This window comes from Eptesicus fuscus, chromosome 13, assembly GCF_027574615.1.
Source record: "Eptesicus fuscus isolate TK198812 chromosome 13, DD_ASM_mEF_20220401, whole genome shotgun sequence".
Lineage (NCBI taxonomy): Eukaryota > Metazoa > Chordata > Mammalia > Chiroptera > Vespertilionidae > Eptesicus > Eptesicus fuscus.
This window is the reverse complement of record NC_072485.1, coordinates 47,542,330-47,555,373: the sequence shown is the minus strand read 5'-3', so window position 1 is coordinate 47,555,373 and position 13,044 is coordinate 47,542,330. Positions and strand designations below refer to the sequence as shown.

General features: G+C 42.5%; 1 protein-coding gene across 2 annotated transcripts in view; it reads right to left on the bottom strand.

The window, feature by feature from the left end:
• SWAP70 (switching B cell complex subunit SWAP70) overlaps positions 1 to 13,044 on the bottom strand; it is a 74,304-nt gene that overhangs the window by 61,069 nt on the left and 191 nt on the right. The window lies entirely within an intron of this gene.

Below are 13,044 nucleotides of genomic sequence, written 5' to 3'. Positions count from 1 at the left end.
ATGTTAACAGCATCTGCCTTTGGTTATGGAATTTCTGGTGCTTTTACCTTTGCCTCTATATTTTAATGTGCTGTTTGAATATTCTAGGTATTATCTTCATAATCAGAACAAAGCGAAGCTTTTATAGTTATGGAACATTTTAAATATGCCTTGGGATTCCAGGTAGAAAGCACCAATAAAATTATAAAATTTGAAGAGCTCATTCTAGGACTATAAAGTTGATGGACTTAACTCATTTGAGCACCCATGAAGAACTACACTTTGCTTCTTGAAGAAACCACTCTATAGGCAACAAAGTCTCCCAGTCTGAGACAGCCTCCTTAGATTCCAGCCTCCCCCTGGACTACAGCATAACGAATGTCTTAAAGAAGATAAACCATTTGTAAGAATTGTCTGTGTGTCTCTCTCCTGCGACTCTGTAAGGTCCTTACAGAAAAGGTCTGTATTTTATCCATCTGTGCAATACCAAAGCCTGATGAGAGGGTACCTGATGTTCAACAAGCGTTAGCTAAATGCATCCCATTTAAGAATCTTCATGCCTGGCCAGTGTTGCTCAGTGGTTGAGCGTCAACCTATGAACCAGGAAGTCATGGTTCGAGTTCCAGTCAGGGCACATGCCCGGGGCTGTGGGCTTGATCCCCAGTAGGGAGTGTGCAGGAGGCAGCCAATTGATGATTCTCTTTCATCATTGATGTTTCTATCTCTCTCTCCCTCTCCCTTCCTCTCTGAAATCAATAAAAATATTGTTTTTAAAAAGGCAATGCTCTGTCTTCCAAATGAGAAATGAGGTTTTTTATTCTGTTTATTAGGGTATGTATGCTTCTTTATGAATATACTAGAGGCCCAGTACACGAATTCATGTATGGGTGGGGTCCAGCCAGCCTGGCCCTGATCAGGGAGGATCAGGGCCAGGCCTGTCGGGAGGAGGAGACGGCGGGAGGTTGGCTGGCCGGCCTGCCCTGATCAGGGACCAATCAGGGCTGGACCAGCTGGGGGGGAGGGGCCGCGGGTGACTGGTCGGTGGGCCCTGCTCCCAATTGGGTGGGGGGGCGATAGGGGACCAGGAGCCGGGGGGAGGGGCTGCAGGAGGTTGGCCGGCCGGCCCCACCCCTGATCAGGGTGGTGGGAGCCCTTCGGGGGCAGGTCCAGCTGGGGGGAGGGGCCATGAGCCAATGGGGGGGAGGGGCGATCTGGGGTGGGGCAGACCAGGGGGAGGGGCCACAGGCAGTTGGCCAGCTGGCCCTGCCCCCTATTGGGGTAAGGGGGGCAATTAGGGGTGGGGCCAGCTGGGGGGAGGGGCCACGGGAGGTTGGCCGGCTGGCCCCATCCCCAATTGAGCCATTCACTGGCCACAGTGGGCGTCATAGCAACCAGTCATTCTGGTCGTTACAGCATTCTGATCACTGGCTTTTTATATATATAGTTATTTTGTTTTTTGTTAATCCTCACCCAAGGATATTCTTACATTGATTTTTTGAGTGGAAGGGAGTGGGAGAGACACAGAGAGAGAAATACATGGATTGGTTGCCTCCCACCCACACCCCAACCAGGGCTGGGGATTGAGCCTGCACCTGAGGTATGTGCCCTTGGCCGGAATTGAACCCAGAACCCTTCAGTCCATGGGCCAACACTCTATCCACTGAGCCAAACTGGCTAGGGCTAAAATTAAAAAATTTTAATAGCCACATTTTTAAAAAGTAAAAGGGAACAGATAAAATTAATTTTAGTAATATATCCAAAATATTATAACTTCAACATGTTATCAATATTTTAAAATTACTGAAAGATACCTTACATTCTTTCCTTGTACTAAAAGTCTCTAAAACCCAGTATATATGTTATGTTTACAGCACATCTCAATTCTGATTAGTCACTTTTCTTTGTTGTTGTTTTTTAAAGATGCCTGTTCTTTATTTATTTATTTATTTATTATTTCAGAGAGGAAGGGAGAGGGAGAGATAGAAACATCAATGATGAGAGAAAACCATTGATTGGCCGCCTCCTGCACGCCCCCTACTGGGGATTGAGCCTGCAACCCGGGCATGTACCCTTGACTGGAATTGAACCCCAGACCCTCCAGTTCGCAGACCAACGCTCTATCCACTGAACCAAACCAGCTAGGGCTGACCAGCCACTCTTCAATGTTTAATACACAAATGTGGCTCATGGCTAATGTACTGGACAGCAGGGTCCGGAGCACTCGTTTTCCACTCTCTGTAGAATTTGCTTCTATATTGTCTTATTGGAGTCATTTCATGTATTATCTTCTTATTAAACCATACACTCCTCGAGGTGAGGAACAATGTTGTATATTTATTTCTTCCCCAGACTCCCTAACAAAAGGTGCTCAGTAGATTAAAACCTTCAAATTCATAAAATGGTTTATAGATCAATTTTCTTTAACCTTATTGTTTGGTCGGAAATAGGTGGCTAGCAAATGTTCTGTTGTCACACATAAAGGTTGGGAGCTGCATCTGTGCAAGCATGCATGTTGTTCGATGTCGTCTTATTCCCATTTAATGGATAATCTTAAAGCACAAGAAGCAAATATCCCAAAGTCACCAAGGTACCGAATCTCAGAATTCCAGTCTAGTTCTATCTACTAACAGTCTGCTGTCCCATTACCTACCAGCAATTCCTCAAATCATCACTGAAGAAAGTCACTGAGAGTTAAGCCACCAGCTCCTGCTCTCAACTCCAAATTAACAGCAATCTGGCTGAGATATCCATCACCCTGTGAACTGAAAGAAATGATGGGATGTGCTGCCTGGTAAGTCAAAGACTATTCCATCCTCCTACTGTTTTCCAGTGAAATACTAATAGCTTCTACCATCTGGCCAGTTGTCCATCTGAGCAGAACCACTAACCGGTGTCACTCTGGCTGGTACACCATGCCCACATACACCACTCTCCTGGTCCCAATCCAACACAGTCATAAAGCTAATCATTCCTACAGAAGCAAAAGGTATAGAAGACATAGAAGAGTCCTAAGATGGCCCTGGCCAGTGTGGCTCAGTTGATTGGGTGTTATCCCGTGCACCAGAAGATTGCCTGTTCGATTCCTGGTCAGGCCACATGCCCGGGTTTCGGGCTCGATCCCCAGTGCGGGGTGTGCAGGAGGCAGCGGATCAATGCTGTGCTTTCACATGGATGTTTCTCTGTTCCTTCCTCTCTCTCTGAAAATCAATAAACTATTATTTTTTTAAAAAAGAGAGAGAGAGAGTCCTAAGATTTTTAAAAAATTAGTTCTTTGCCCTTGACTCAGTGGATAGAGCATCGGCCTGCAGGAGGCAGCTAATCAATGATTCTCTCCCATCATTGATGTTTCTATCTCTCTCTCCCTCTCCCTTTCTCTCTGAATCAATAAATATGTTTTTTTAATTTATTTTTTTAATTTTTTAAATTAAGGTATTATATGTGTACATATCTTATCAATAAATATGTTTTAATTAGTTCTTCTAATATTGCAGAAATCTCTCTCTAAGTATAAGATCCCCTTGTATGAAATTCAAGTACATGTAGATTTACTCCTAAATACCTTTCTACAATTAATTAATTAATTAATTGCTGAGGATTGCATTTTCAAGAAGACACAGATTTTGAGTGTGTGTGTGTGTGTGTGTGTGTGTGTGTTTATAAAGAAACAACCTGAAGGTAGAATGAGAAGAATAAAGCAGAGCAGAAAAATAAATTTATGAAATGAAGCTTCCGTGAAGATGAAAAAAAGCTGAGGCAAAGGGGCTACCTTAGACTTCTGTGGAAGGAAGGAATGGGACACACGCAAGTGGGAGTACACTGAGTTCCCATGTACTGAATCCCACTGCGGGGACTAGAATAACCCTCCTGTGGAGAGGGAATGAGAAGTACCACTCAATGGAGAGGGCGAACAGTAAGTGGGAAAGGTCACACAAAGCCTCTTTCATCTCTAGCTTCCAGCTGTGCACCTCTGGGCCTGCAGCGAGACCCCACAGGAAACACATAATGGGGATCAGAAAGGTTACAAGCTCTGAGTCTTCAGAGTAGAAAGACAGAGGGCTGCACTCTACTGAAAGCGCCTCACGGTCGCATATTACCTTTGATTAAAGCAAAAGTTTACGTGTATTTAAAAAAAACTTCCAAGCTCTCTCACATAAAGTTTCCAGCAAGTAAGAAATGGAGAAAGGAAATAACCCAGGATCCATTATTACTGTTTAAAATGTGTTTAAGCCCTAGCTGGTTTGGCTCAGTGGATAGAGCGTCGGCCTGGGGACTAAAGGGTCCCAGGTTCGATTCCGGTCAAGGGCATGTACCTTGGTTGCAGGTACATCCCCAGGAGGGGTGTGCAGGAGGCAGCTGGTCGATGTTTCTAACTCTCTATCTCTCTCCCTTCCTCTCTGTAAAAAATCAATAAAATATATTTTTAAAATGTGTTTAATGTCTCTTATATGCTCTTTATTTGGAGAGCTATCTTTTCTGTTTTGTTTCGGTGAAATATAATGTTTACAGACTTTTAATGGCTCACTTGTGACTCCAATCCCCTAAGCCCACTTCTTAAAATTAGATTTTTTCGTTCCTCAACAGAAACCACTTTTACAGCAGGGGTTAACAGAAACAAAATCACTAAAGATTAGGGAGGGAATACTATGCATGCCAAGTTCACAAAAATCAACCGTATCTTTTACATTGTGCTTCACACAATAAATGCCCTTTACTGCCTCCCGCTTCCTTTGTGTTTTCCACTCACCACTGGCCTGGCTCATGTACTTTTGTAACCAGCAAGGTTAAAAAATGTTGAGGCTAAATGCCTACATGAGAACAGAACACAGGGCATTATTCACAAGATACATAAAGCATCTACAAAGCAAAGAATAAAACCATTTAGTTGAAAATCTATCATTGAAAAACGAATAAGATTCAAACTACCCATGTTGTTCCTAAAAAAAATTTTTTTTTTTATTTAGATCCTCACTAGTTGTAGGCCCTTTTACGTCAAAAGGGCAAAACAAAACAAAATCCTGGGTTTCTAAAAAGAACAGGATAAAGTGCAGAGCCAATAAGCTTATTTCAAGACATTTCCAGCACGGACATGTAATTCAGCCTGCAACCACAATTGCAAAGTGAAGCTATAATAGAAGTTGCAAAAATATCACTGGATTTTGCTATACTTAAGAGGATAAAGACAACACGTACACTAACGAGAGTATTGCTAAGGTACATTTTGATCTCTGGAAGGAACGTAAGAAACTGGTAATAATGGTTAGCTCCAGGACAGGGAACTGGTAGGGCCAGATGTTGGAGGAAACTTCTCACTTTTGTGAATTTCCTTTTGAACTTTATGAATTTTATACCATGTAGATATGTAAATTATTCAGAAAGTTTATTTTTTATGTACATGTTTAAGTAATAAATAGGTTTCATCTTCTTATGTTCTTGGAATTACATATATTTCTGAGTAACACTGGAGATTTGGTATCCTTCAGCAAGGATAATAAATTCAAAATAATTTCAAGATTATTATAACCATCAGTGGGAAAAATAATTATTGTCTCTACTTTAAATATGCCCTATACCTATTTTCATTATGACTTCTGCAAATTTATATCATAACCTAAAAGTATGTCTATTTCAAATGGCATATTAGTAAGGTTTCCTAAAATATGGAATCCACACATATCCTCATCACACACACACACACACACACACACACACACACACATTCACAAGAGCACAAACACCAAAACCAAACCAAGGAAAACGTTGATTAAAAAAATTTTTTCTGACATTAAACTCAATAATATTTACTCAGCTACCTATAGCTACCTAGCACTATCCTATGGATATTTTTTTGAAGTTTTCATCAATCTCTTAGTAGTTCTTAATACTCTCATAGAGTATACCAAAATTGTATTCAAAACAAACAATAGTTTGTTCTAAGGAAGGACTATTCATGAATACAAGCAAAAGCAAGTGAAGAATGTGTTTCTAAAAATTTCTTCCCCCACCATTAGCCTATTGCTACTTCAGCAGCTGTGAAAACCAGATCTCGACACAATTAGAAAAAGCTTGGCCTAAAACAATAATTTAGTTTTGTGTCTTGTTCTCTGTATTCCAGCCTAAAAAACAGACTAAGACCAAATCAATATGACAATAAAATGAGTTGCCTTCCAATAATCCAAATGCAAATTAAGCTAATAAGCGCTGATGACTTCTATGGGGTGCATATGCTGAGTATGGGGGTGAAAACTGATACAGCTGCAACTCAGGTGGGGAGCCAGAAGTGCCACAACTGGAGCCAGAGAGATGGAGGTCCCCTGCAGAGGGTCCACGATTGCCGGGGAAAAGCCCCAGGAGTTCACAGGAAATGCAGGAGGAAGAGGAAGGACCAAGGTAAGGAAAGAGAGACAGCAGTGGTTGCCTTTCTTTATCTTGTCTTTCTGTTTGTGTGTGTGTGTGTGTGTGTGTGTGTGTGTGTGTGTGTGTGTGTGGAGGGTATTTAATAAAGATCAAGAAGATATTCTCCTTAAAGGTAAAAACTAAAGTTATTTCCAAGATGATGCCAATACCACAAACTTTTCATAACTTCTCTTTTGCTTTATTTTTTAATATATTTTTATTGATTTCAGAGAGGAAGGGAGAGAGAAACATCAATGATTAGAAAGAATCATTGATTGGTTGCCTCCTGCAAACCCCACCCTTGGGATCCAGCCTACAACCCAGGCATGTGCCCTGATCCAGAATTGAACCATGACCTCCTGGTTCAACCACTGAGCAATACCGGCCAGACTCATAATTTCACTTTTAGAGAAGAAATATGTAGTTCATGAGCTTTGGCAAGGAAAAATCTATCTCATTACTTTACAATCTCCAAAACAGATGTATATAATCTATATATATAAAAGTCCAGCGACCGGAACGCGGAACGACCAGAATGACCAGAACGACCAGTGGCTATGACACGCACTGCAGCAGCCAACCAGCCTGATCCAGGCCCCGACTGGCCCTCCCCCCAGCCAACCCAGCCCCCCAATTGGCCCCCAACACCCTGATCGGGGGCGGGGCTGGCCAGCCAACCACCCATGGCCCCTCCTCTCCCAGCCCGGCCCAATGTACCCGCATGGGGGCAGGCCAGCTGGACCCCATCCATGCACGAATTCGTGCACCAAGCCTCTAGTAATTATAATAATAAAGTGTTCTTATTTCTGGTTCTGGTCCCCTATCTTCTATTCTTCCTCTCACCACCTACTGTAACCATTCCCCAAGGACATTGATGAATCTTTTCTCTCCTTTTTCCAAGCTTCAACTACCAGATCCTGTACCAACAGCCCCACACTTCCCAACATCATCTCCAGTTAAATATCCAGCCATCAAAGACCTCAAAAACAAAAATCATGTAGAAAACCGGCGAGGGCAGGTGCTCTAGCTGATTCGCCCTAGCTGACTTGGCTCAGTGGATAGAGTGTCGACCTGCGGACTGGAGGGTCTCAGGTTTGATTCCAGTCAAGGGCACATACCTTAATTGCAGGTTCCCGGCACTGGTCGGGGTACGTGCAGGAGGCAACCAATCGAAGTGTCTCTCTCACATCGATGTTTCTCTCTTTGACTCTCCCTCTCCCTTCCATTCACTCTAAAAAAAAAAAAATCAATGGAAAAATATCCTCTGGTGAGAATTAACAACATCAACAACAACAAAAATCAGCCAAAACCGGTTTGGCTCAGTGGATAGAGCGTCGGCCTGCGGACTGAAAGGTCCCAGGTTTGATTCCGGTCAAGGGCATGTACCTTGGTTGTGGGCACATCCCCAGTAGGGGGTGTGCAGGAGGCAGCTGATCGATGATTCTCTCTCATCGATGTTTCTAACTCTCTATCCCTCTCTCTTCCTCTCTGTAAAAATCAATAAAATTAAAAAAAAAAAAAAACAACAACAACAAAAATCAGTTAGGGCAATATTTCTGTATTTCTTATCTCTACAACCAGACTTTACATTTCTCTTTTTTTTTTTTTTTTTTGGAGACTTTACATTTCTTAAAGAAACAGTAATTGTCTGACATATACCCATCTATATCTATAGATATCTAGCCTTCTCTAATGGTTGATCATTTTCTTTATTTTCCTACCAAATTTAAACTCTTTAAGGCAAAGACTCACATTTGTTTATTTTTCCTCCACCTTTACTATTAGCATTGGGCACAGTATCTAGCACATTAAGTGTTCATTAAATAATTAGTGAATGTATCCATTCATTGTGTCAAAAATTGACAAATGTCAAAATATTTTAGAATGCCCATAGTTTTTCCAAAGTGATCAAATGGATATGTAATATCACTTTGGATATGTAATTTTCAGTCAGCTATTTTATGAAACAATTACAATAGTCCCTATAATTAGCAGATATGTTCCAAAACCTCCAGTGGATGCCAGAAACCATGAATGTACCAAACTCTATATACACTATGTTTTTCTCTATACAAACATACCGATGATAAAGTTTAATTTATAAACTAGGCACAGTAAGAGATGTCAATAACAAAATATAATAATAAGATAGAACAACTAATAATAAATAGAACAACTAATTTTATTAATGACTAATAATAAAATAGAACAACTTCAACAATACTGTAATAAAAGTTCTGTGAATGTGGTCTCTCTCAATAACTGATCTGATAATCAAGACAGCTCCTAAGTGAACTAACAGGTAGATAGTGTATATGGCGTGAATATGCTGGACAAACAAAAGATTCATGTCCAGGGCAGGACTGGGATGGATCGTGTGGGGAGGAACTGGGTTGGATGGGGTTTGGGGGAGAGACATGACATCAATCATATTTCATCATCACACTACTGAGAACGGCAGGCAACTTAAAACATGAATTGTTTATTTCTAGAATTTTTAATTTACTATTTTTGGACAATGGTTGACTACTGGTAACGGAAACAATGGAAAGCGAAACCGTGAAAAGTTAAACCATGGATGGGGGTTTGGGAGAGGCCCTACTATATGTCCTCCCAGGAGATATTAACTATGAAGAGTTCACAAATACTAATCTTTTTATGAAATTATCATGGTACCTTACACAGAGTAAACACACAAAAGGTTGTTGTATGAACAAATGAATGAACGAACAAATTAAGGCAAAAACCCTAGGCCTAGCCAATACATTGATGAACATCAAAAGTCACAGTCAAAACAAATAAAGACATAAATAAAAGTTGTTGTTCTTTTTATATTTTCAATTCCAGGAACATTTGCAAGATGAACAGAACTAAATCAATACCAAAGTCTCTCAGTTAAGTAGACAGGAAGAGAAAAAATACAATTGCACAGTTGCATTATCAGCATCTTGTGGATGAAAACTATGAACAGGGATTTGAATACTTCCTGCCAAGCCTACAGTCAAGAATAATCTGAACACTTCTTCTAACAGCAGCCACAAGGACAATTATGGAGCGTAACAAAGTAACAGAAAATATCTCAAGTGCAATCAACTGGAAGAGAAAAAAATGAAGAAGAGTTTGAAAATCTTGGTTCTAAATTTAGCTACTACTGCACTTACAACTATGACTTTGGGTGAGTCACCAAACATCTCAGAAGCTTCATCTATCTTATCTATAAAATTAAGAAGTAATCTGGGAGAATCTGGGAGAAAAAATACTAGTCTTCTCTTGAAAGATCTTTCAAATAAAAACAATGGTTGAAAATGTTTTAACATTGTTTGATGGGATTTTCAATGTATGAAAATTAATCAATATGACAACAACAAATAAAGCAGGGAGGTAAAAGCGGCCTATGTGGTGATAAGGTTTTTACCTTCCTCTTAAAGTGGTAAAATAATAATTCTAAATAGACTGTAAAAAGTTAGGTACATATATTATAATCCTTGGCACAATTATTTTAAAAACTATACAAATAAATATAGTAAAAAATTCAGTATTAAAATGGAATCCTAAACCCTGGCCAGGTATCTCAGTTGGTTAAGGGTTGTCCTGATACGCCAAGGATACACCAAGACACATACAAGAATCAACCAAGGAATGCATTAATAAGTGGAACAACAAAACTGATATTCCTCTTTCTCTCTGTGTCTTTCTCTCTCTCTGTCTCTCTCTTTCTCTTTCTCTCTAAAGTCAATAAATAAAAAATAAGATGAAATATTAAAATATATTCAAATAACCTAAAAGAAGGAAGGGCCCAGCCAGCGTGGCTCAGTGGTTGAGAGTCAGCCTATGAACCAAGAGGTCATGGCTCAATTCCCAGTCAGGGCACATGCCCGGCTTGCAGGCTCTCAATCCCCCGTAGGAGGCATGCAGGAGGCAGGCAATCAGTGATACTCTCTCATCGTTGATGTTTCTATCTCTCTCTCCCCCTCTCTCTCCCTCTCTGAAATCAATAAAAATATATTTTTAAAAAATAAAATAATAAAAGGAAGGAAAAGAGAAACAGAACAAAAAGATAAAACAAAGTGAAACCAATAAAAAAAATAGTAGCCCTAAATCTAACCATATCAATAATTACATTAAATGTAAATGGTCCAAATACACCAATTAAAAGACACAGACTATCCAAATAGATTAAAAAACAAGACCCAAGTATATAACATCTACAGGAAACCATTTTAAATATAGTGGCACAGCCCTAGCTGGTTTGGCTCAGTGGATAGAGCATCACTACTCAGACTGAAGAGTTCCAGGTTTGATTCCAGTCAAGGGCATATACCTCAGTTTCAGGTTCAATCCCCAGCCCTGGTCGAGGTGCCTGGGGAAGGCAACCAACTGATGTGTCTTTCTCACATCCACGTTTCTCTGTGTGCCTCCCTCTCCCTTCCACTCTCTCTAATAATCAATGGGAAAATATCCTCTAACGAGGATTAACATACATACATATAGTGGTACAGGTAAATTAAAAGTAAAAACAGTAAAAAGTGGCATGCTCTCCCTCCCTCTCAGGTGAGCATCTCCTAAACTCTAAGGGTCCCCAGGAGACTTGCAACCAGAGGAGCAATGGGCAGCGACAGCTCCTTCCAGACTAACCTTTTGAACCTGTTTCCAAGGCCCCCTTTTCCCTGACTTATCAGTGACCCTCCCTAGGCCCTCTCCTATAGCTTCTTCTATCCTAAGCCCTTCCTTGTTTCACTGTCCCAGCTTTTATGAAAGTATTCTCAAAATAAAAATACAACCAGTAAAAAGCAAAATGCAGCTCTTTTCATGATCACCAAAAACTAGAAATAATACCCATGTTCTTCAAGGGTGACAGGATTAACTACGGTACATCCATACACTGGAATATTACTTAGCAATAAAAGAATTATTGATATACACAACAACACAGATGAAACACTAAGGCATTACACTGAATAAAAGAAGCCAGTGTGGCTCAGTGGTTGAGCTTCCTTCGACCTATGAACCAGAGGTCATGGTTCCATTCCCAGTCAGGGCACATGCCGGGGATTGTGGGCTCTATCCCCAGTGAGGTGGGTGCAGGAGGCAGCCAATAGATGATTCTCTCTCATCAATGTTTCTATCTCTCGTTCCCTCTCCCTTCCTCCCTCTAAAAATCAATTTTAAAAATGGTGTGTTTTTTGTTTGTTTTTTGTGGGGTTTTTTAAGAAAAAGAAGCCAGTGTCCATCTGGCCCGTGTGGCTCAGTTGGTTGGGTGTCCTCCCTGCACTGCAAGATTACTGGTTCATTCTGGGTCAGGGCACACCCTGGGTTGCCTGCTCAAGCCCCAGTCGGGAGCATGCAGGAGGCAGCCAATGGATGTTCTGCTCTCACATCCATGTTTCTCTCCCTCTCCCTTCCTCCCTCTCTAAAAATCAATAAAAATATTTTGTAAAAAAGCAAAAGCCAGTGTCCAAAGGCTACGTACTTGTACAACTCCATTTACGTGACACTGTGGAAAAGACAAAACCACAGCAATTAAGAACAGATCACCGACTGCCCACGGGTGAGGATGAGGGGCAGCACGAAGGAGCTTCTTGGGGTGAGAGGACTGATGGAAACCTGATTTTGGTAGTGGTTAAATAAATCTGTTAAAACTCATAGAGCCATACACCAAAACATGTCCATTTTACTGTGTTCATTTAAGAAAGCAAGTGACATAAAGATGAAGCGGATGATTTCTGCGGACCCTCCCCGACTTCCGTGGATCCTTCAGAGTATGATTTTACAAATGAGAAAAAAAAGAGGATGCAAAAGAAACCCAGGGAGAATGCTAAATCCCACTGGCACAAAAGCCACTGCTCATATAAGAACCTCCTGCCTACTGCACAAAACACACAGAGCAAACCCAATCTTCAGAAACCAATTCCCAGAAGAGGCTAAGAAAACCCGACCTTCAGATCCAAAATGTGTGTATCTGAAAACGCCCGTGAATGGTGCTTCTTGTCTGTTTCCGTGTTTGACACTTCCAAGAGGCTGCCAAATTCTGCTGGCTGGGCGCCACTTCCCTGCTCGGGGTTAACCCCACTGACAAGCGTTCCTTTATTTACACCTCAGACCCGCACTGAACGGGCAGACCTGGCAGTCCGGAAAGACCCGCGCCCCGCCCCGGGAGCTAAGGTCCCTGGGGGCCGCAGCACACCCGCGAGTAGGGCCAGACCCGAGGGCGCCAGGTGGGGAGTCCTCCATCGCCAAAGCCCCTCCCGGAGGAGGGGGGGGGAGGCCGGCGGAGGCCGGGCTCTGGGGCACTCCTGCCTTCTCTGCAGCGCCCCGTCGCCGTGGGTGCAGCGGGCCGGTGTGCGGGCAGCCCCGCTGCAGAAGCCTCAGCCCGGGGATCTCGGGCAAGTCCCTTCCTCTCCCAGAGTCAGGGGTCCATTCTGGGCAGGTTCGCCACGGGGGCTTCCCCCGCCCTCTACGGGTCTGAAACTTTTGGGGGGGGGGCCTCCCGCGCCCACAGAGAAGCGGGCTCGCCGCTCCGAGACCCCACCCGGCGCCCCGGGAGCCCAGCGGGGACGCACGCCCCGCACCTGCCCGAGGGCCAGGGGGAAACGAACGCATTCCCGCCCGCCCCTCCCGGGAGGCACCCTCGCGGACCCCGCTCCCACCCCGCGGAGCAGCGCGCCGGGGGAG